At 41.5% G+C, this 20,876-nt stretch overlaps 1 protein-coding gene and 2 long non-coding RNA genes across 3 annotated transcripts in view; 2 read left to right on the top strand and 1 right to left on the bottom strand.

Moving 5' to 3' along the window:
* Window positions 1-970, bottom strand: part of LOC147819149 (uncharacterized) — a 3,663-nt gene extending 2,693 nt beyond the window's left edge. Inside the window, exon 1 of the long non-coding RNA XR_015437215.1 lies at window positions 837-970. This is a non-coding gene — a long non-coding RNA (uncharacterized LOC147819149). The remainder of the gene's footprint in view (window positions 1-836) is intronic.
* LOC147819148 (uncharacterized) lies at window positions 899-2,884 on the top strand. Its single transcript, XR_015437214.1, has 3 exons — window positions 899-1,039; window positions 2,094-2,211; window positions 2,357-2,884. It is a non-coding gene; the product is annotated as an uncharacterized LOC147819148 (long non-coding RNA).
* A 13,396-nt stretch (window positions 2,885-16,280) lies between these two features.
* lzts2a (leucine zipper, putative tumor suppressor 2a) overlaps window positions 16,281-20,876 on the top strand; it is a 45,365-nt gene continuing 40,769 nt past the window's right edge. The window contains exon 1 of the mRNA XM_023405752.2: window positions 16,281-16,579. The gene's annotated coding sequence lies outside the window, so the exon portion shown is untranslated. The remainder of the gene's footprint in view (window positions 16,580-20,876) is intronic.

The raw sequence follows: 20,876 nt of genomic DNA, 5'->3' as shown, positions 1-20,876 counted from the left end.
CACCACCACCACCACCATTTACCCATCAAGCCTCCACCCGACTCTCCATGTGATGCCTGAATCTTTGCTGCCCATGTGATGTTGCAAATATCACACAGACAGAGATGTGGTATTAGGGTTTTGACAGTCTGGACAAATTAAGAGGATCTGGAGCCTTGGTGAAGTACGGTACCGCTAAAGCTGCTGGGACAAGCGCGACACAGTGTCGTCTTTAAGTCCTTCACTGTTGTCTCACGTCCAAAAAGTAGATAAACAAAACCAAAAGTTTGTATTCATTCAGTGTGTAGATTGAATGAAAACACTGATGGTGTTCAGAGCACACTGTCATGTCTATGTGCAGAGCTTGTTGGCTTGTGGATGTCACCACTATGGAAAGCCTGTCTGTTTCAACTGACAAAGCAAAATGTGTCACACTGCACTTTTCTTTCCCCAAAACAAACAGACACTGTTGCTGGTTCAGGCAAAACAACCAGCATTTTGCCTCCTCCCGGACCGGTTTGACACCAGAAAAGCCACGCGCTTCTGCTGTCACACACACACCACACTTCCATATCAATCAACCCTTTATCTGCTTCCTCCATACCTCCTGACCAGCTTACTGTCTGTCTGTATGTCACTGTTTCCTCAGGCAAGACACATGCCTGTCAAAGTCAGACAGGCTGCAGATAAACCAGATAAACCAGCGGAGAATTATGAGCTTTGTTCTGGGAACCCCCCCCCCCCCCCCCCCCCCCCGAAATACTGGGTTAATTATAGGAGATTAAAATTACTTCTGAATTGGCCATCTGGCTTTTAAAGCTCATTGTTTAAATTGTAACGTAAGCAATAGGACAAACCTTTTGGCGTTTTCTTTTCCAGTTAAACAGCAGCAAATTTTGTCAGATTTTTCCTGACAGCGGCCAACAAAATCAGTACAAAGGCAGCTTTTTCAAAACAAGAACATTCAAAGATGCCCTGTGGCATTCTGTTTACGCAAGAGGAAGTAATAGGAGAAGGAAATCAGAGCTGTAGCCACCAAGGAGGGCGCAGACACACCCAGGTAGTTGTATCCTCCTGACACGTCACCTGGACAATCAGCTTGACAACAACATTCTCAGTCACACACGTATACACACACGCTTACTCACAACAACTGAGTGTCACAAGTGTTTCGGAGATTACTCTTTCACTCCAGATAGATGTTTTGATAGCCGCTCACTGCAGTTTCACTTGAAACTTTGCGAGTAATAACACTGAAACTTGCTCTTTCATGTGATGTTGCTCCTCTCCTTCTCATTTTATATCAATTAAAGTGATTTAGACAAACACAGACTACTGCACAGCTGTTGTGTACCTGCAGTATGTAGATGCAAGAGGATTCACGCAGACCAGCGGCCGTTGAGACAAATATCCTGCCGTGGCGGGGACAAAGTGTCTGATCTTTGACTTTTGGACTTTTGAAATATTGATAGTGTGTAAACATCCTCCAGCCTGGCGCACATATCTTGTTTGCCCTTTGATGTTTAAAACTAGACAAACAGAAAAGAGCACTCATTTTAAACCAGGCCCCAGGGAGCTGTGCTGCATGCTGTGGTTGTATGTTCATCGTGTGAGACTCAGTAATTAGTGTGTTCCTCTGTGTGTGTATGGGTTTAAGTATGTGTTTATTTTCCAGGGCTTTGAACTGCTTTACCCTTTGGACAATGAATCTCACACCCTAACATTTCATTCTCGCACCAGTGCCGCCACCTAGTGATTCTCTCTTTGCAGTTATGTCAAATGTACTTCTGCTGTTTACCACTGGAGGTCATAGCCAGTCTGTTTATGGAAAATCCTCCTATCACTGTATATTCCACTCTCCCAGTATGACCTATGGAATCACAACAAGTCACAAGTAAACATATAAGATAAAAGTTTCTTTTTAATTCAGCTAATTTTTTCACCTCTATGTGCATGTTTCATCATATTTTCCATGTTGTCAGTAAACACACGTCTGAAGCCTGAACTCAAACATCTGTGGAGATAATCTGAAGGGGACAAAGCAGTCTGAGATGTATGTGATCTAATTGTGTGTCATATATGTGTATTAGTGTTAACTGTGATTTCTTTTCCAGTCGTGTAAAGCTTTCACTGCCTGCTGGATGACATCTGGGCTGCAGGAGCAGGATTACCTCTCTCTATATGTTTGATGCAGGGTTGGATTGTGGCGCAGACGTGGATCAAACGGCCTCAGTAAGTGATGAAAGTCTTTGTTTTAACCTGAATGGGACAGCTAAAGGTTTGTTATTTTCTACATGAGATTCATTGAGATTATGGCAGATAAGCCTCAAATGATTTCCTTGGATTGTCTGACTCTCTCATTGTACCGTCCTATAAGGCAAACACAACCCCATCTGGCAAAATAAAACGAGGCTGCAGGTTGGCAGTGGTGAGTGGGAGACTGACCTTGACCCAGAAAACCTGGCATCCATCCTCCATGTCAGCAAGTGTCCACCCTGATGAATGTGTCACTGAACAACAGTGATGCTGAGCTTCTGCCAGCTACAGAGGCGCTGTTCCATAGCAGAACCATGACCTCTGACCTTCCTGTGCAAATAGAAAATACCCCTTAGGAAATACAAAAATTAAACATTACATCAACTTAAAACATTCCATTGTTACTGCAAGGGAAATTTGTATCTCTGACTCTCTGATATTTGTATTTGGGATTTGAAAAGATTTCACACACAATTGGAACTCACAGAATTTAAGATTTAAATAAGGAACCCCCCCCCCAAGATGAGACGCGTTGTTTTTCTGAACAGCAGCCACAAGTGACAATTACAGGATAAACGTCAACAATGTAAATCAATGATACCAGTGGTGGAAGAATGAATCCATTTTTTTTTACTTAGGCCTAAGTAAAGAGAGAAATACCACAATGTAAAAACAATCTGTAAATGTAAAAGTTGACTGTTCAGGAATATACTGAAATAAAAGCACACGAGTGTTATCAGCAAAAATATGCTTCAAGTATCAAATTTGTATGAGTAAATGCTCTTATTACTCTCCACCAGTGAGAAGCACACATGGAGAAGAATCAGTGAAAAGACTCGGCAACATCTGTTACAATGATATTTCTAAAAGCATCAGATTACATTGGCGAAGCCCCTGAGCATTTTTGAACAGAGCAACTGTTTGTTTTATTGCTTATAAATTCAACTTTTAGTTTGTGAGAGGAAAAAACTGTGTTATTTCTTCTTTTTAAAGTGACATAGTCTTTCTTCAAGTGTGTGGTGGCTGTGAAGGCCCAGTAGTACTCACAGCCAGAGAACAATAAAGGTAAAACTCCTTTTTAATGAGAGAGGAAGTGACTGTTAGTAAGGACACAGTGTTGCAGACAAATTAATTTGCCATGATGTTTAACCTTATTTGCAGTATTGCGCAGCCTCGGGACTCGGTGCAGTCCCACCTTGCTAACTGGAGAAGTTCGGCGGGTGGCTGGTTAACTGACTGGAAAGCTCTCATGTTGAATGGTGCGTATATCCGCCATACATAAATTCAATCTTGCAAGCAGAATATCAAATTCTTTCAAACTGGTGTAAGCGTTAGACAAATGAATAAGACTAGATACACACACACACACACACACACACACACACACACACACACACACACACACACACACACACACACACACACATTGAATCTGTCATGGGGTCCCAGCACTTGTTTCACTGAGTGTGAAACACAATCAACAGCAGGAAGGAAAGGCAATTTCAGGCTTCAGCGACGAGAACACTTGTCTGTGTTTCAGTGTCATTCTTGTTTAGGGTGAATGGAGGAGTCAGACATAATGTGTGTGTGTGTGTATGTGTGTGTGCTCATGCATGTGTGGGCGCACGCATGTGTGTCTCTTTTATGCTGACTGACACCATTTCCTACTTCCCTCCATGATTTTGTCCCGCCATTCATTGGAAGCACATGTTCCCAGTGTCAATAGGCTGTCAAATTATTTCTCTGGAATAATCTTTGCTCCTGACACTTTTGAATAACACTGATGGTGAGTGGAGGATACGCTGGTCTGATAGTCATCTTCTGTCACATTCACATTAAATCACAAGTGTTTATTACTTCTCTTTGAATTTAGAACAAAAATCTATTACCCACTGATTCTTTTATGGTAACTTGATTAAGCACAAATCAACAAATAGTAGAATAGTACATTTGTAGAATGTACCATGCTATCATAATGCTACAATACATATGAAAAGTATTTTACTTAAGTACTAAAGTATTATCAGCAAAATGTACTTCAGTCAAAGTTCACTATTCACTTTGTTATATTATTAATAATCCATTTTATTATTGGAAATGAATACTGAATTATATAATTTGTGAATGTGTGGCCAATTTTATGTACTTAATATAGCATTGGTTAGTTAAAAAGTAAAGCACTGGCTCATATTTTATATAATAATTTATGTGTTACATATAAAGTCTTAAATGAATCCATTATTACCTCCACCAAGGCGGATGTGTTTTCACTCCTCTGTTTGTTTGTCAGCAGGATTACACTGATAGTACTGATGTGATTTTTGTCAAATCTGGAAGATTGATGGGGCCTGACCCAGAGGAGAAGCCATTATATTTTGGGGCAGACCCGGATCATTTACTATGAATTTGAACTTTTTTCCTCTGAAGTCAGATGCATGTTGTTTGACATTGGCCTTGGCGGAGGTCTACGCTCTCTGAGTGCCCTTAAAATGAAAAACACCGGATGAGTTTTCACTCAAAAACAAAGTCACACCAACAGCCCATTTAGATTCTCCAGTTAACGTGACCTGCACATGAACACAGCGAGCCTGTGTAAACTCCACAGACCTGCCTGCTGTGTCACAGGTGCTAACCACTTTCTCCCCGTGCCACTTGTGTATATTTAGCCCTGATGCAGAACCATCCAGCCGTGTATTTATGCCACTGTTTGGTCCAGCTTCTAAATGAGGTGTAAGGGAAATATGTTTTAGAGAGTGGAATGTGTTGTTCTTCTAGCTTTTGGATCACCAAGTGAAGACATGTTTTCACCAAGACAAAATGAACATTTATTGAATAATAATAAGAAGGAGAGGATAAGAACAGTCAGTAGCCGAGACTGAGAGGCTCAACAGGAGAAAAGGTGACTTATACAGTAAATCAACAAATAATACAGTCCAGTCTGGTTGGGAAGTAGCTCAGCAAAAAGAGAGAAAACTACTGCTTGCCAAAACCATGAGCATCAGCAACCCTGCAACACCTGGTGATGATTGTGACTTTTTTTTTTTATAACTTTAATGAGTTTTACGGCAGATCATGCATGTAAGCAGTTTTAAGTGTTGGATATCACTGTCTGAGGCCATTGGAGTGTTTTTGAAACAGCACAACTTGAAACTAACAAACATTTCAAAGAGGGGAGTTCTGGCCATGTAAATTCAGAGAGTGAAACACAGTATGCTAATGAAGACCATGTAAGATAGTCAAGAGCTCTAGAACAAGTAAGTAAGAAAACCTCGAGTTGAGATGGTTTTTTTTTAAATAACTAAATAATCTCATACGCTTTGTTCCATGTACAACACTGCTGTGCTTACTTTATAACAAAGTGACATTAGCGTTGAGGACATGGAATTAGACCAAAAGACTGTAAAACACAATCTGTGACAGAGTGGTGTTACATCACACGCAGGCACCAGAGTAGGACACAGATGACATGGAGATATCAGTTTTAATACCCTCACTGACTGTGTGTGTGTGTGTATGTGTGTGGGTGAGTGGAAGACCAACAAACACTATATGTGAGTGTGTGAGATGGTGCACGAATGTGTGTAACCAAATATGAAGGGTTAAGATAAGGCAATGTTAGGCTTAGTTTAGTAAGGTTAGGTTTAGGTTGTAGGTAGGAGATTTGATGAACATGTCTCTATAATGCACATGTGTGTGTGTCTGTGTGTGTGTGTAGGTGTGTGTGTGTGTGTGTGTGTGTGTGTGTGTGTGTGTGTGTGTGTGTCCTGCAAGACAGAGATGTTTAATTGAGTTAGAGGATCCAGCTCCAATCCTGGATTAAAGCTCATCTCTCTGTGTTTATCTCCCAATGGACCATCTGAGAGGCAACACAGGGGTTTGACCCAGTTCAGACACACACACACACATACACACACACACACACACACACACACACACACACACACACACACACACACACGCATGCAAAACAGCAGCATAGCACCAGCGGGGAATGATACGCAGACAAAAGCACAAAACTGCAGCATAGAATAATGAAGAGACCTGTGTAGGTATCACTGCTTTGGTGATTGATTAATAGAAACAGTACCAGGTGTCCAGTCAGCAGGGAACAATTAATGACTTTGTGTTAGTGTATGTGTGTGTGTGAGTGTGTGTGTGTGTGTGTGTGTGTGTGTGTGTGTGTGTGTGTGTGTGTGTGTGTGTTTGTGTGTGAGCCTGTGAATCCACTTGTTACCTTCACTCCAGGCTCAGTGATGCATGTTCCTGTGAGATCTGCATTGCAGCAGTTGCAATATCATCAATACCTGGTTGAATAACCAATGATGCAGTTAGTGAACTGGCTAATGGGAACAACCATCATACTTCGCTGGAGATCCATCTAATTTTATGAGGAAGCTGAAAAGCTATCAACTTTAATCATGGGGATCTGCGGGGAGGTCTTGCATTAGCGCGGCTCGCATTAAACATTAGAGGAGGGATTGAAGAGAAATATGCGATCGAGCAGAGCGGCTGCATGTGCCAAAGTTACATTTCTGAAAAATGACTCTGCTTGTTACTGCTGCTTGTGTTTTTACTGTGTTTTTTTTTTTTGCTCTGAAAGTGAAGGTCAAACAGTCTCTGGGGTTGATATTAGTGCAGCACTGGACTGAGACTTTTTCTTCTCTTTCCTTCCTGAATTTTCCTCTCTCTTTCCTTCCTGATCATGGCTGATGTAAGTTTCAGTGGTATTGCAGTGAAATGAACCCAGGGTTGGCCCAGGGGCTTCAGTAACAACATGAATATGTTCTTTTTACTCTCGCCCAGGCCATCTCATGTGAAGTACTATGAAGATGAAATGATGTAGTCGTCCAGAGAGGCCACTTGGAGCCTTCAAGCCTTGGGCAAACAGAGCAAAATAGCTGTGGGGTTCAGTGGAGGACGTGGGAGGAGCAAGACAAGCGTGTCTTGTATACTGAAATTGGAGGACATATGCATGACTTGTCGAGAAGTTTTTCTTTTTACAGAGAGCAGAGTTCAAGTGGCTGAATTCCAGCAGCTATTAAATAATTCCTAAATTAATGAGCCACTGTTGTGTGATTGAAGTTGATTGACCTCAAATCATCTCCAGATTTCCTCCCTTTTGAATGGCAATGAGTAGTAAACGAGGAGACTAAAACCTCCCCTCATTTCTTTCCAATCCTTGTTTCTGCATTCAGACCCGCCCCACTACTTCCTTTGCAAATGCTAATCTATTATGTAATAATGGTCCACACACACACATGCTTTGAATTATTTCTCAGGCCCCCACTGTAATAACACTTGAATATTTTTATAGCCTTCTGCTATTAAACAGAGCAACCCTGACTGACCCTGGGCTGTCGAAAAAGAGCTGCTGCCTTGCTGTCTCCGCTCGCCCTTATCCATCTCCTCAGGGAGAGAAGCTCCTGGTCTTTGCTTTTTGATGGGAAGTGCACAGTATGGACACAAACACAAAATAAAAGAGATGCTCGGAGAGAGATGCCATCGTAAGAAAAATAAAGGGTCACGAGGAAGAGGATGGATGGAGAGCAGAGTTTAGAGACTCTAAAAACAGATGCTCCCTAGACTGGTCCTGTCTCCCCACATTAGTGCAGTGTACTCTCTTTCCTCTCCTCCTCTGTCATCCCTCCCCTTTCTGGCCTTTTCTTTACCCCTCATATGTACCTCTTACCTCCCCATGTAAAAAGTAGCCCTCGGTTCATTTTCTTTCTGCTCAAAACCGTCCTAAAACTCTTATCCAGCTGTGCTGCTTTGGACCCTGAAGAAGATTAACAGAAGACAATATCTGTTTTTTTAATTTTTTTTATTGTGAAACAAAATAATCTACACTCAAAAGTCAGCTTGTGAGCTTTGTGTCTTAATGACTTCAGAGATCCCCTGACCTTTCCTCTAGTTCCACCGTCAGGTTGACTTTTGTGTTTTGTGTGTGTGAGTGAAATGTCTCAACAATCACTGTATGGATTGCCATGAACTTTGCTATGGACATTCATATGGATGTTACTAGCAACCATGTTTAAACAACACTTTGACCCAATGAAGATCTGATGAGGAAAGATTGTCTATTCTAGTAAGTTAGTGGTTTGGAGTCGTTGTACAAGTGCTTTTTGTGATGATGCTAACATGCTAACACTTACACATTAATCACAGCGCAACACTTTCTTTTCAGACTAGTTATCCTTAACTTTTTGTTCAATCCCATTAAGGAAAGCCTTTGTATGTGATACATCCTCTGGTAATCATGAGTTCATGCTCATCGTCCAGTCCAATATCCCTTCACTGATCCTGTAGTAGAAAAAGAATATTTTGAGTTGCACCGGGTCAAAGATCAGGGTCAGGTACAGAACATGTTTTGCATTTTTTGGGCAGGAGTCCTTAATTTAAAAGACAGTCTCCCTGTTATTGCAACACACACACACGCACACACACAGAAAAAGAGAGATAGAGAGAGAGAGAGAGAGAGAGAGAGAGAGAAACACACACTCTGTGACTAGCAAAGCAACTACATTTATAGCAGCTACTGCAGCATTAGCTGGGCACACAGTATAGATGGATGGATGTGTGTATGTGTGTGTGTGTGTGTGCACACATTGTGTGTGTGTGTGTCTATGCACATCTGCTGAGTGTCTGGAGACAGTCACGCTGTTTGCATCACCTCAGCCAATCCAGACATTTCCACAGCTGCTGTTTTAAACTAAGACCCCTCGTTCTGTTTTCCACACCGCCCTGCATCTGTCTGCATGTCTGCATGATTTAAGAGACGTTTGCAAGACAAAGTTTTGCTGGGGATGTTATTTTAGTGTCTGTGCTGTGAATGAGTACAGGGACCCACATACTCTTTGTGTCTTGATCCCAACACACGTGTCGGTGCGAAAAGGTGTAGAGGTGATTTAAGAGTTGTGCTGTCCTGCTGCCATGTCCTTGACTTGTTCTGATATTAGAAACATGCCGGTGGCCTGTTGTGGCAGGAAGCAATGCGTTACCCACCATCAACATGTCACTGTCCAACCTCCAACATGTCACACCACTGGCGCACATCTTGTAACTGCATTTGCAATCATGTAGAATTTAAAAAATGCAGAGTGGAAATGGTCAAAAAGCTGTATATACAGTATAAGAATGTGTATGATGGATTAATAATGGCATTCAAGTGAAGAAGTGGTCTGTGGAAAAATGCATCTGGTACTGATTCAGACATTTTAAAGGTCAGTAAATTCTGAATCCACTGAGGTCAGTGAGGCACAAAATGCTATTATTCATGCAGTGCTGATGGCAAAGAAGAGAAAGTTATTACAAGGGTTGCAGAATGTAAAATCACAACAACTTGGCTGAATGTTACATAACTTTTCTCCAGTGTTCTCATTCATCATTTCTCAAACATGCAGTAATCTCATCATTAACCTGCAGGGATGGACCATTTTCTCACAGCCAGATTTACACAACATGACAGTGAGCTGCCTGCAGCCCTCGCCTGACTAAAATAACCATCTGCACTGAGTTCTCTGGGACACGTGCAGCATAATTTTCTGCCACTTACTACTAACTACTAACACAGACACACATAGACACACACATGCATGCTTTAATCTGGCTCAGTACTCTTACGAGGGGAAATAAGAGCACAACGTGGTTTCATTTCACATAGAAATGCTTACTATGAACCAAACTACAGCTATTGTGTTTATAAGTATGAGCTGGCTTCTTCAGCTTGCATGCTTGCGTGTGATTTTGTTTGCATGTACGTGTGAGTAATTGTGACACCAGTGACATTTCTGAGAACTCCATAGGGAAAGGTCAGGCCATTTATTTTCTATTTGCCTGCCATGTATGTGATCTGTGAACAAACACTTCCAGTATGCTACAGCTCCCTTGACAGTGCATAATACCATAGACTCTATATTGCATGCAGTGCTGCACTGTGTACGTATGAAAACACAATGCATGCAGAAATGTGGGAGGGGAATAAATCTTGCATAAGCATCTGAGATTAGGATGCTGCTGTGTGAGACAGTGCAGCAACTTTAGGACACAAATTAACTGAGAGAATTATGTTCAGTATAGTTTTTGCACTACAGTGGATAAAAAGGCCCAAATATCTTCGTATTCCTAAATATTCTGTAGCAACCTAAAGCATGTGAGTGTGTATGCGTATGCTTGTGATGTCTCTAGTCTGTGAGGGGGCAAATGTGGCTTTTGAACGGGGTGTAAGATTAAGTCTACTCAACCTACCGTCTTATGTTGCATAAAGAAATTAAACCTCAAATCTAAAAGCACTTATCCCATGCTCACACTCTGCATGTCCAAATATGTCTGTGGCAGTTCCTTTCTAGTTACTATGACATTTACTTGTTGTTTTTTTTCCCATATCAATAATGTAGGATTATAATTGCTCCTCTTTGAAGTGGCTGTTTAAATAATCCAGGGAGGATTGCTCTTGGCATCCCATTTTCAGCTCAGCGAGAAAAATGAGTCTGAAAAAAAAAAAAAATCCTGAATCTGGAGGTTGAGGCTGAGAAGCAGAGTTAGCTACAGGAGGTAGTTAGCTTTAATCTGGTGGCCTGCAAACCTGCTTTGCTGTGATTAGTGCTCACAGTGTGTGAGTGTATTAACATCACAGAGATTTTGAGATAGCATTATTTAAAGGGCGCTTCAACTCTAGCAATGTCCTACATTTCCCAGAATTACTTTCACATCATCACCAGGGAGTGAATATAACCTTATGGCATTCATCTGTTGGTTGTGCAACACACATGTCACGGAGAGGGAGCAGTGGGTGTGTAATAGTGATAGAGAAGAGGAGAAGAAGATGATTCTTCCTTACTGCATTTTGAATGTCACTGCAAACAAGTCATTCTAACCTTGATGTTTTCAGACTATACAACATTTTTCTCTGACATCAGACTACACGGTACTGTCGCTGCACTTGAAATGCCACCATTAGGGCACGTCATTGATGTTTAGCCAACCAGAAAAATGGGTTAAACAACAAAAGAAAAGATCTAGAAAATGCAAGACAGATCACTTGTGTCTGTTTTTCCAAATGTATTATATGAGATGGAACTTATTTGATGAGGAGAGATACCATACCTCCTTATTTGTCTACTGGTTTTAAGTAGAATTTTATGCCACTTTTCATGGAATTATTCTAATTTGTAAGAAAGATTTGTTTACACAATAGAGCAAGTCCTACAGAAAAAAGTTTTAAGTTTAAGACTTTTGTTGCCTGAAACATGGAAATTATGACCACAAGGTTTTTTATTTTATTTTCCAAAACATTTAACAATAGCTTCATGTCCCATCTGAACTTTCATAATTGTTTTGTTTTAGAGGACACAGACTGAAAAGATGGAAAGACAAAAATCATGTATACATTCATATATTTATGCAACTCCTTACAGGACATTGATGCGAACAAAAAGTCTGTTTTTCATGCTGTCAGAGCAATTTTATGAGTTCTTGCTTGCCATTCCTAAAGCGTGTTATGGTTGCATTTATGTATTTCATGAGTATCAATAATATCTGTCTTGTATGCAGGGTTTTTGTTGAGGTCAGAGTTCAGCTAGAGTGCCAGTGTAGCTGGGGATGGGTGAGCATATGGGACAGTTAATTAAAATGTATGAAAGTGCATCAGGACGGGAATAAAAGGAGGATCAAAGTGGTGGCTGGCGAGTGAATAAATTATCTATGTGGTTATTTTGGTTGCAGAGACACACTCCTAATGAGAAAGTGTAGAATAGCCGTATGAAATAGTCATCTTCTGTGCGTGGTGTGAGTGAGTTTGTGCCGTCACACCCCTGACTGCAAGTATTACACCGAATTAGGTAGGAACTGAGCTGTCATATTGGTTTATAAGAGCAACCTTGACAGCAAAGACGTGAAAGGCTCTGAACAGACAGCAGTACCAAAACAGAGATGAAGCTGTTTTCTGCCCCAGTTCTCTGCTTCCCAGCCACACTGATTCTCCTTGTAGACAAAGAATTCAATATTGGATGAGCTCACAGGCTCAAACCAAAGCTGGAATTTGAGGGAATGAAGTGTTTCATGCAACACTGCACTCTTCCGATTCGGCCATTATGGAAATATGTAAATAAACCTCCACAGAGTGCTGGACGTGCAGCTCGGGGATTGGAGGGCTCTAATTGGGAACATGACAGAGATGCCAGAGTGCTTTTTTTAAAGGGCCAAAACAAAGATAATGGCATTATTCAAAATCCCATGTTGTTGTTTTGTTTTTGAAGATTCATTATGGGCGCACTTTGAGCTTCATTGTAAATTGAACAGCTAAAATTCATCCACTTGGCAAATGAGGCATAAACTATTCATGAGTCATTAAACACAAAGGTTGGACAAGTAAAGAGTGCTTAACGCAGGAACAGGAGAAAACAAAAAAAATGTGATAATGCACTAAAAGAATGTTGTCAGGTTCTTGTGAATATTTTTAGAAGCACTGCTGGGCGCTCTTTGATATTTCTGAATCATGTTGAGGCTGAGTGTCGGGCTTTGGTCAGGTGTCTGGTGGTGGATGAAGACCCTGAGGGGACAGAGCATGTGTGAGTCATATGATCCAGGCTTTCAGCCTTCACACAGACATCTACAGACAGACCAAAGCGGATTGGAAACAAAGGCTTGCAGTGTATTATTTCTGCTGAGGCATGAGCGTGAGGAATTCTCCATTAATCTGTTTCATCTTGTTTTATGAAGCTTTTAACACCAAACTGTGTGTGAGATGTATCAGTTGAGTTGTTTCTCAGAGCCCCCCCTCTGGGAGCCCCATGCTTGTTCTCACAGAGCTGCTGGAGGCATACTGTATATTAGTACTTGACTATCACAGCATGTATGTACTATATACTGTAGCACACTTAGATCGTACTATAGCAGCCGAAAAAGAAGCAAACATAGCTGAAGTAAGGAGGCAAATGTCTGACTCAATCACAAGCCTGTTGTTACATAATGTTAGTATAAAAACTTCTGTATTGAGTCATAAACCAAACTACTGGAAATTTTGACAGAAGGTGGTGCTGGAGTTAAAGTCAGGGGATCATCAAAGTTATTACACTTCATCCTCTGAATGTGTGTACTAGATTTCATGGGAATCCATCCAATAATTGCCAGGACATTTTACAAAATAAACAAAATGTCAACTTCATCATGGCACTATGGGAGAGGTCAGAGGAGCATCAAAGTTATTACAGGTAATCCTCTGGGGAAAATGAATGCGCGTACATCCTTAGAACCAGACTGCTGAACACACTATTTCAGAAAAACATGATAAAAAAACGAACCTCCCTAACTCTCAGTTATTATGAAATAAACAGTCTTGTACAAAGGTGATGTGCTGCCAAGGGCAAGGACTTTTCTTTGTACACACTTGAGCACACAGAGATCTACGCCAGCATGCTCACAACTGCAGCAGTATGCACACACTAACACACACACACACACACACACACACACACACACACTTTGCATATTATGTAAGAAGACAATAAACTAACAAGGCTTTTGTGTTGCTGGGAAAATAAGGGACACTCATGAGGCCCAGAAATGTTCAACTTTAATCTTATGAAGTTCAAAAGAAGAAAGAAAAAAAAACTCCACCCACCCCAGTCTAATGAAGCAAACTCCAATGAGACCCCACTGGGGATAAGGAGAGGCTGCAGCACATTTGCACGTTTCATTTCAGCTGGAAATCATATTAGCAATGCGGGCTGCCGAAGCCTGAAGTTCAAATGAACCATGGAAACGATTTAAAGGAGAAAAGGATTGAGAAAGGAAAGACTGTCGTGGTAGGGGGGGCGGAGGTTGAATATGGCAGAGAGAAAGAGACAAGATGGAGCTCATATATAGCTGGTGACGTGACAGATGAGGAAGGGAGGTTATTGGCTGTAGCGGGATTAGAGAAACGCAAAGGAGCAGAGGTGGTTGACAATCTGATGGGAGAGAGGAGCAGGAGAGGAGGAGAGTCATGGGGGCAGAGGAAGAGGGGGAGGAGGGGGCAGAGAGGTGATGGTTACGCACTGGGCATTGGTACAGGAAACAAATTGGTATGTTGTAGGCAGTGGAGGGGAGGTCAGTTGGAGTTCAGCAGCGATGGGGCTCCTGCCGGCCGAACATCAAAGACACAAGGTGGAGGCTGCGGTCTCATAAAACAACTTTAAATCTGCACTATTTGTTTAAAAATCAAAATAGAATAAACGTTTCTAACATATATTTTAGCTCTTTACAGTTACCGTAGATTCTGATCATAATGGTGCAGGTGACTGATTTGAGTCACACGTGATGAAAATGTAATGCTGCACTGCAGAAGTACCCACCTTAATGAGCTCTTTAATGTCATACTGATTCATAAAATATTTCTTAAAAGGAGCAAAAGAAATCGCTGAGAAGCTGATAAAACAATTTTCTTCAACCATCATCATTTTTTAAAAGCATTTTTAAGGGAAGTGATTTGGTGATGTGATTTAATCTGACATGTTTCCAAACATCATTCTTGTTTCTATAAAATTCCTAAAACAAATGAAACTGCACTGGGGGAAAAAAAATCATTGTTTATCTTTTATGCTTCCGTTTACCTTCTTAAATCCCGACTAAAGCTGATTGATTAACTGAACACATTGCCAGAATTATTTATCAAACAAGCAAGAATATGTTATGTATTCTCCGTAATGTCATAAATACAGAATCATAGCTGGCCAGTCTATCGCAGCTGCAGTATATCAAGATGCTCAGATAACTCTGTATTGTGGCAGCTGCTCATTTTTGACTGGTCGAGATTTTGCACCTTAAGACCTTGTAGAAATCAATCCATACATTCCTCTAACAAATTCGGTCATTCAAGCATTCATACGGCTCCTCTTTCATGGATGAATCAGGCAGGTGGCAGTCTATTGTGTTGAAAAGAGAAAAACCCATATTGTGTTTCTAGGGTGTGTGAGCGGACAGGAGGCAGTGGGTGGGAACCTCTCTACCTGAGAGTTCAAAGCAGGATAGAGCCAAGGAACCACCTGGCTAATCACCAGTTTTGAGAACTTACCTTGGAATATTTTGGATGAAAATCTATTATTTGGTTATGCGTCCTTTCAATTTCCAAATTTGATCCCAGGCCCTCCCTGTTGTGTGGAGACAGTGCTGACCACTGAGACACTTAGGCATTTCAGTACTTTTTGGCCCAAGCCTTTTTGGTACCTTAAGCAGAATGAGTATCCACACTGGATTTTTCCCCCTCTTCAGGGTTTTAAACATCCTTTAAGTTAAATATTCTGAAAAGGAAACTCTCTGCAGTCAAACTGCTTGCAACTTATGTATGTATGTGCACAGTAAGTCCATAACTTAGACAAGCAACTGCAAGTATTTGTTTTAAAAGGTCACAATTTAAAAATGTTGCGACCTATTGTTCTAAGACATCAAAATAAACATTTTTTGGAAAAAAGTGTGTACAGCTATACCCCATTTCCCTCAAAGGATAAGTGGTAGCTAGTGGATGAATGAATGAAACAAGAAACCAGGATGTGAGGCATTTAAGCAACCATGTTGATATTTTCAAAAGTCAAGATTCACCTTGCAGTTTGCAGAACAACTGTCAACTAGATATACAAATGAAAAAAAAAAACACTGTCTGTAGCATTTTATTTACTTTATTTGAGACAAGAAAGAAATAGTGAAACCCTTAATGAATGACTGGGGGAGCTTGATGGATGGGGCCAAAAGGAGCCACTTGGCATATGCAGCTAATACACTCACCTTTGAACAGATGGCTACACTGAAAACCATGTCTGTATTTAATATAAAGAAATACATCAGAATATCGAACCACTAGAAAGGGCACATATCTTAAGAATAAGATGGATAGGAGGGGTAAAATGAATAATTCTACTCTGTCATTATAAATACACAGTATCATCGGTCGTCGCAGCCCCCCCCCCACGCGGAGCCCCTGCACTTCCTTTCCTGGTCCTAAACCTCACTGTTGTGGATCAGTAGTCGAGCCCCCGCTGTAGCAGGGAGTGAGCCCGCCCCGCACAGCAGCAGACCGACCGGGCTCTGCCGGTGACAACACCGAACACACTCAGCCCGAGCAGCAGCGGCGGATCAGCAGCGAGTCTTCCGAGCTCCTGTGGACTGGACGGGTCTGTGGGAAGAAGCCGATCGTAACTACAGGAAAGAAAGAAAAGAGGAGATTTTTGTTTTCAGCTGCTCGCTCTTTGTTTTTGTTTTCAAAAAAAGTTGCGTACCCACAGCAAAGGCGACCGGATACACGCGCAAGACATTTAGCCTACTGTTGGAGGTAATATCGCAGCACGGGCTGGTTGTAAAGAACATCTTGTTTAAGGTGAGTGAGATATCGCAGTGTGCAACAGTGGGTTTAAAGGAGATACAGTCTTGTGTTTTTCTTCTGTATTTTTACAGCGGGGTTAAGTAAAGTTAGTGGCTTTGTTAAAGAGCTTTCTTACCCCGGTTTATTTATGTAGTTAAGAATGAGAGAAACTTCTTTCATGATTTTTTGGGCAGATTTTTTGCGAAACACGCCTGGTTTGTGAACAATGATGTCAAAATGGGGATTTCTAATACTAAGTTATGGGACTGCTTGTGCTGCGCTCGAGTGTGCGGGGCTTAGTGTGCATGATTAATTTGGTTACTGATAGTTTGACTTGTCTGAGTGATTAAAGTACTTGAGCATAATCTGTGGCTGATCCAGTTCAACGCAGTGACTTAGTTTTCCCACCAGCTCCCAAGTTTTTTTGGGGGGGGATTTTTCTTGCACTGGATTCAGCTGTTTTGCCTCAAGATCTGGTATGAGGGAGAGAAACTGGATTGCTCTGTTATCTCCATCCAGCTGTTTCAGTGAATGGGGCTGCCTCTTGCAACTGGCACACACAGACACACACGCACACGCACACACACAACTGCTATTGCATACCACTTGAACTCTCTTGATTTCTGCAGCTTGTATGATAAAGACAGAAAGTAGTGGGTAGGAGATGATGAAGGGATTGGGGTGAAATTGGAAAGGTCACAGGCAGAGAGAGAGACCTTAGCACCACTTGTTTTATGCTCTCAAGGCCTACTTTAATATATGGATTAGTTTTGAGTTGAACTGGAAGCATCCAGGGTCTGATTGGATCATAAATAATCCCCACACACAGGAGCAGATATAAATGCTGAAGGAGCAGCAGCATGCCTGAGAAGCCTCTCCATCTCCTTCTCATCTGTTGTGAGCAACACCCTCCCTGCACTTGATTGATGAGTTGGACGTCATGTTGTCCCAGCTATAAGACTTTGGCTGAATGCAAACACTAAAGACAACCGCACACCAATGCGTGCACGCAGCCAATGTGAATTCTTGAATAGCGTTCCCTTCCTTCCCCTGCACAGACCAGTGGGACTAACCGCTCCATGATGTTAAACTTAGTGCTCAGGCATCACGCCACCTCACTGGGAGACCCTGCATCATCCTGTCCTGTCACCACTGCGCAGCACAGCATAGGCAAGAGGTGGGGGGATGGAGGAGGGAGGAAGGTGGCAGGACACATACAGAGAGAGAGAGAGAGAGAAGGGGGAGTGGGGGGATTTGGTGGTGGGAGGTGATAACCAAGCTGTCAGGCGATCAGGATTGCAGCAGCTGAAGAGGCGGACAGAGGGTAGGAAGGGAAGGGGAGGAGGGTGTGATGCTGAGGGATCATTTTTATCACATGGCTCCTTCACAGGACGAGAAGCCCTGAGGGGGCGATGTGTGAGGCAGCCGAGCAAGAACATGACCAAAGTCACGGTCAATGTGCTTTTGATAGCAGGTAATCCTGAAACACTTTCTTTTCTCTGCTTCTTTTTTTCCCTCCCTCCACCATTATGAAAATCTCTCTGCTCTCTCTCTACTGTCAAATAAAACCAACCTCCATTCATGTTTTCATTGAGTTAACAAATATGTGTGAGTCAAAAGTAGAACATAGCTAGAGGTAGGCTACAATCACAGCGGATGCACATCTGCCAGTACTTGCTCTGAAGATGCTGAAACATTAAAGACTCGCCGACTGGTCAAAATGTAGCAGCTTAATTTGCTCATTAGATAATTTCAGCAAAATAAATAATAAATAACACACAAATGTGCACACAGGGGCCCATCTATGCGCTGGGGAGCACTCTTACGTAAGTGAAGGAAAATCCCACATGAAGCAGCATACAGTATATCCTACACACACACACACACAGAGGGAGAGAGAGCAATCTGATCCACACCTGTGATGCTCAATTAGCAAAATGCCTCTCCAGCCATCTGGGATTGACATGATGACGAGCTGCCATTTCATTTTGCTGCAGCGATGATGATGGCGTGGATTGATTGGATGTGATTAAAAGCATGCAAGCAGCATGCAGGCATATTTAATTCACTGCCATCCATCATGATGTAACATAGATCCCAAAAAGCCTTACACAACAGAAACTCCACCACATACTGCTCTTTTTAAACGCCACTGTAGGTGCGTTTGAGAGAAGCTGAGATCTCATGCGAAAAAGCACCATGGGACCCTGAAATTCCTTTGAGAGAATCATGCAGTAGAAGGAGCTCAACAGATATGTTTTCTTGTTTTTTATTTTTTTCTTTCTCTCCTCTCTGCAACCCATTTCATGTCTAAAGTTACATGTCAGACAAGCAGGTCTGTTTGATGTTATGCTGCAGTTCAGCAGTGTCTCCGATGCTGTTCGTGGGAGTAATGTTGGTTCTGAGATGCACTTTTGCTTCTGACTTTCCTCAGCTGTGGATGTGTCTAACAGCGGGTGCGTCATTGAGATTTCCGTCAGAGTTTCTCGCTGTCAGCCCATTAAAACGGGACAAGAGCAAGAGCACAGCAGGGGAGAGACAAGCTGTCAGTCAGGCTAAACGCACACACGTATACACATACACACACACACACACACACACACACACACACACACAAACACGCAGACGAACAAAGACTACCCCCATATTTGAAGCTGTAATTAGTAGCTGCCCAGTTTTTCAGTGACCCTTCTCTTCCTGCTTTTAAAGGCCCGTTCTGGACTGAAAGTTCAGCAACAACATCAATATCAGCTTTTACTGAGTCATTGACTGAGACATTACACAACAGATGAATTATGTGCATCTTATAAAGGCGAGTAATTTAAAGCTGTAACTTGTCTGTTTATTCATGCAGGTCAGGGCAGAATGCAGAATTAGCAGTCAAAGTCATAAAGCTGAGAGTAAAATTAGTTCTAATTTTTCTGTTAATTTAAATGAAGCATACGCTCTGTATGTGGTTCACTTGTAGATGCATTTCAACGACTTGCATTCCAGAGATTTTACTGTGACTAGAAATAAACAAAGCCCTGTAGAGGACCATTCCTCTTAAAGAAAACTGAGTTTCAGAATTTCTTTGTGGAAAATACTCATTAAACAGTCCACACTGTTAAGGCAGTTCCCATAAATATATGCCTCTAAAAGCAGTATGAGTACTTAGTGTGAGCAGGTTTTTCTTCTTTACATCAGACTTATCTTTACAGCTTTGAATCAACCCAGAATACATAAAACAATCTTCCCTCGCTCACAGTGGCGCGCAGGCATTCACATGCTCGCCTTGCTACCTGAGCTTAAGTGAACTTTACTGGACTTGAATTGAACTGAAATTGAAGTACTGATCCAGACTTTATATGCAGACATTAATCTCAGTGCTTTATGGCTTTCAGATGCCAAAAGAAATTGGTTATTAAACCAAATGATAATTTTTAAATTGTATTTTCAGCACTGGATTGTTCTACTCAGTGTTAAATCACAGCTTGAACCATCATGAAACAAAAATCAGTCACATATCTGGTATTGCTTTTTGGTAGCGTAGGACATATGTCTTCATTTGTGCGGTGTCTCACTCTCCCCGATGGTTCACTAAACGAAGAGTACAGGACATTTTACTCTTCTCCAAATGAACTTATAGATTTGAGAACTTTTTAATTGGCCCAACTGCTGCAAATCCATATCATTTCATTTTCTCACTGAATATAATAATAATATATATAAGACATTGGAGGGGTTATTTTTTTCAGAGTAATTTGATTTTCTTGAGTTACTGATGGGTCTGGTCCCAGTAAAATGACTGAATTCTTACAGTAGCAGTGTATTAGGAAAATGATGTGGACAGGAGGCTCCAAACAACAAGTGACTCGATCAGAAAATCACATGGTGATTGTTTTCTGTAAACAAATAGATGCATAAATAGTGCAGCAGAAAAACCCCCCTCCCCTTCTGCAAATCCTTTCAGCTGAATTAATCTGTTTTTGAATTATTTCTTCTTTGAAAAACTAGGACTTTTTGCATTTCTGACCATATATGTCTGACATGAATGTCAGGTGAGCTATTTCAGGTTTACTGGGCTCTTTGTTAATCTCATAAATCTCTCAGAATGAATGAATCAAGTGTTTACACTGTGACATTTTAAGTCCAGGCTTTTCCAACGCTAACATTATGCAGACTGTCCAATTACTTAATGAAAAACATTTCATTAGGTGAGTGATTGCAGCAGAGGCCACCCACTTGTGAACTGATGATAATTATCAGGTCTGTTTAGTGCAATCAAACTCAGATACAGTCATTTCTGCCATGAATAGAAAAAAGAAAGAAA

The sequence above is a fragment of the Seriola lalandi genome, unplaced genomic scaffold (assembly GCF_002814215.2).
Source record: "Seriola lalandi dorsalis isolate HSWRI2012SDOR001 ecotype SW California unplaced genomic scaffold, Sedor1 jcf7180002054285, whole genome shotgun sequence".
NCBI lineage: Eukaryota > Metazoa > Chordata > Actinopteri > Carangiformes > Carangidae > Seriola > Seriola lalandi.
Note: the sequence above shows the minus strand (reverse complement) of the source record. Positions and strands in the feature narration are given on the sequence as shown.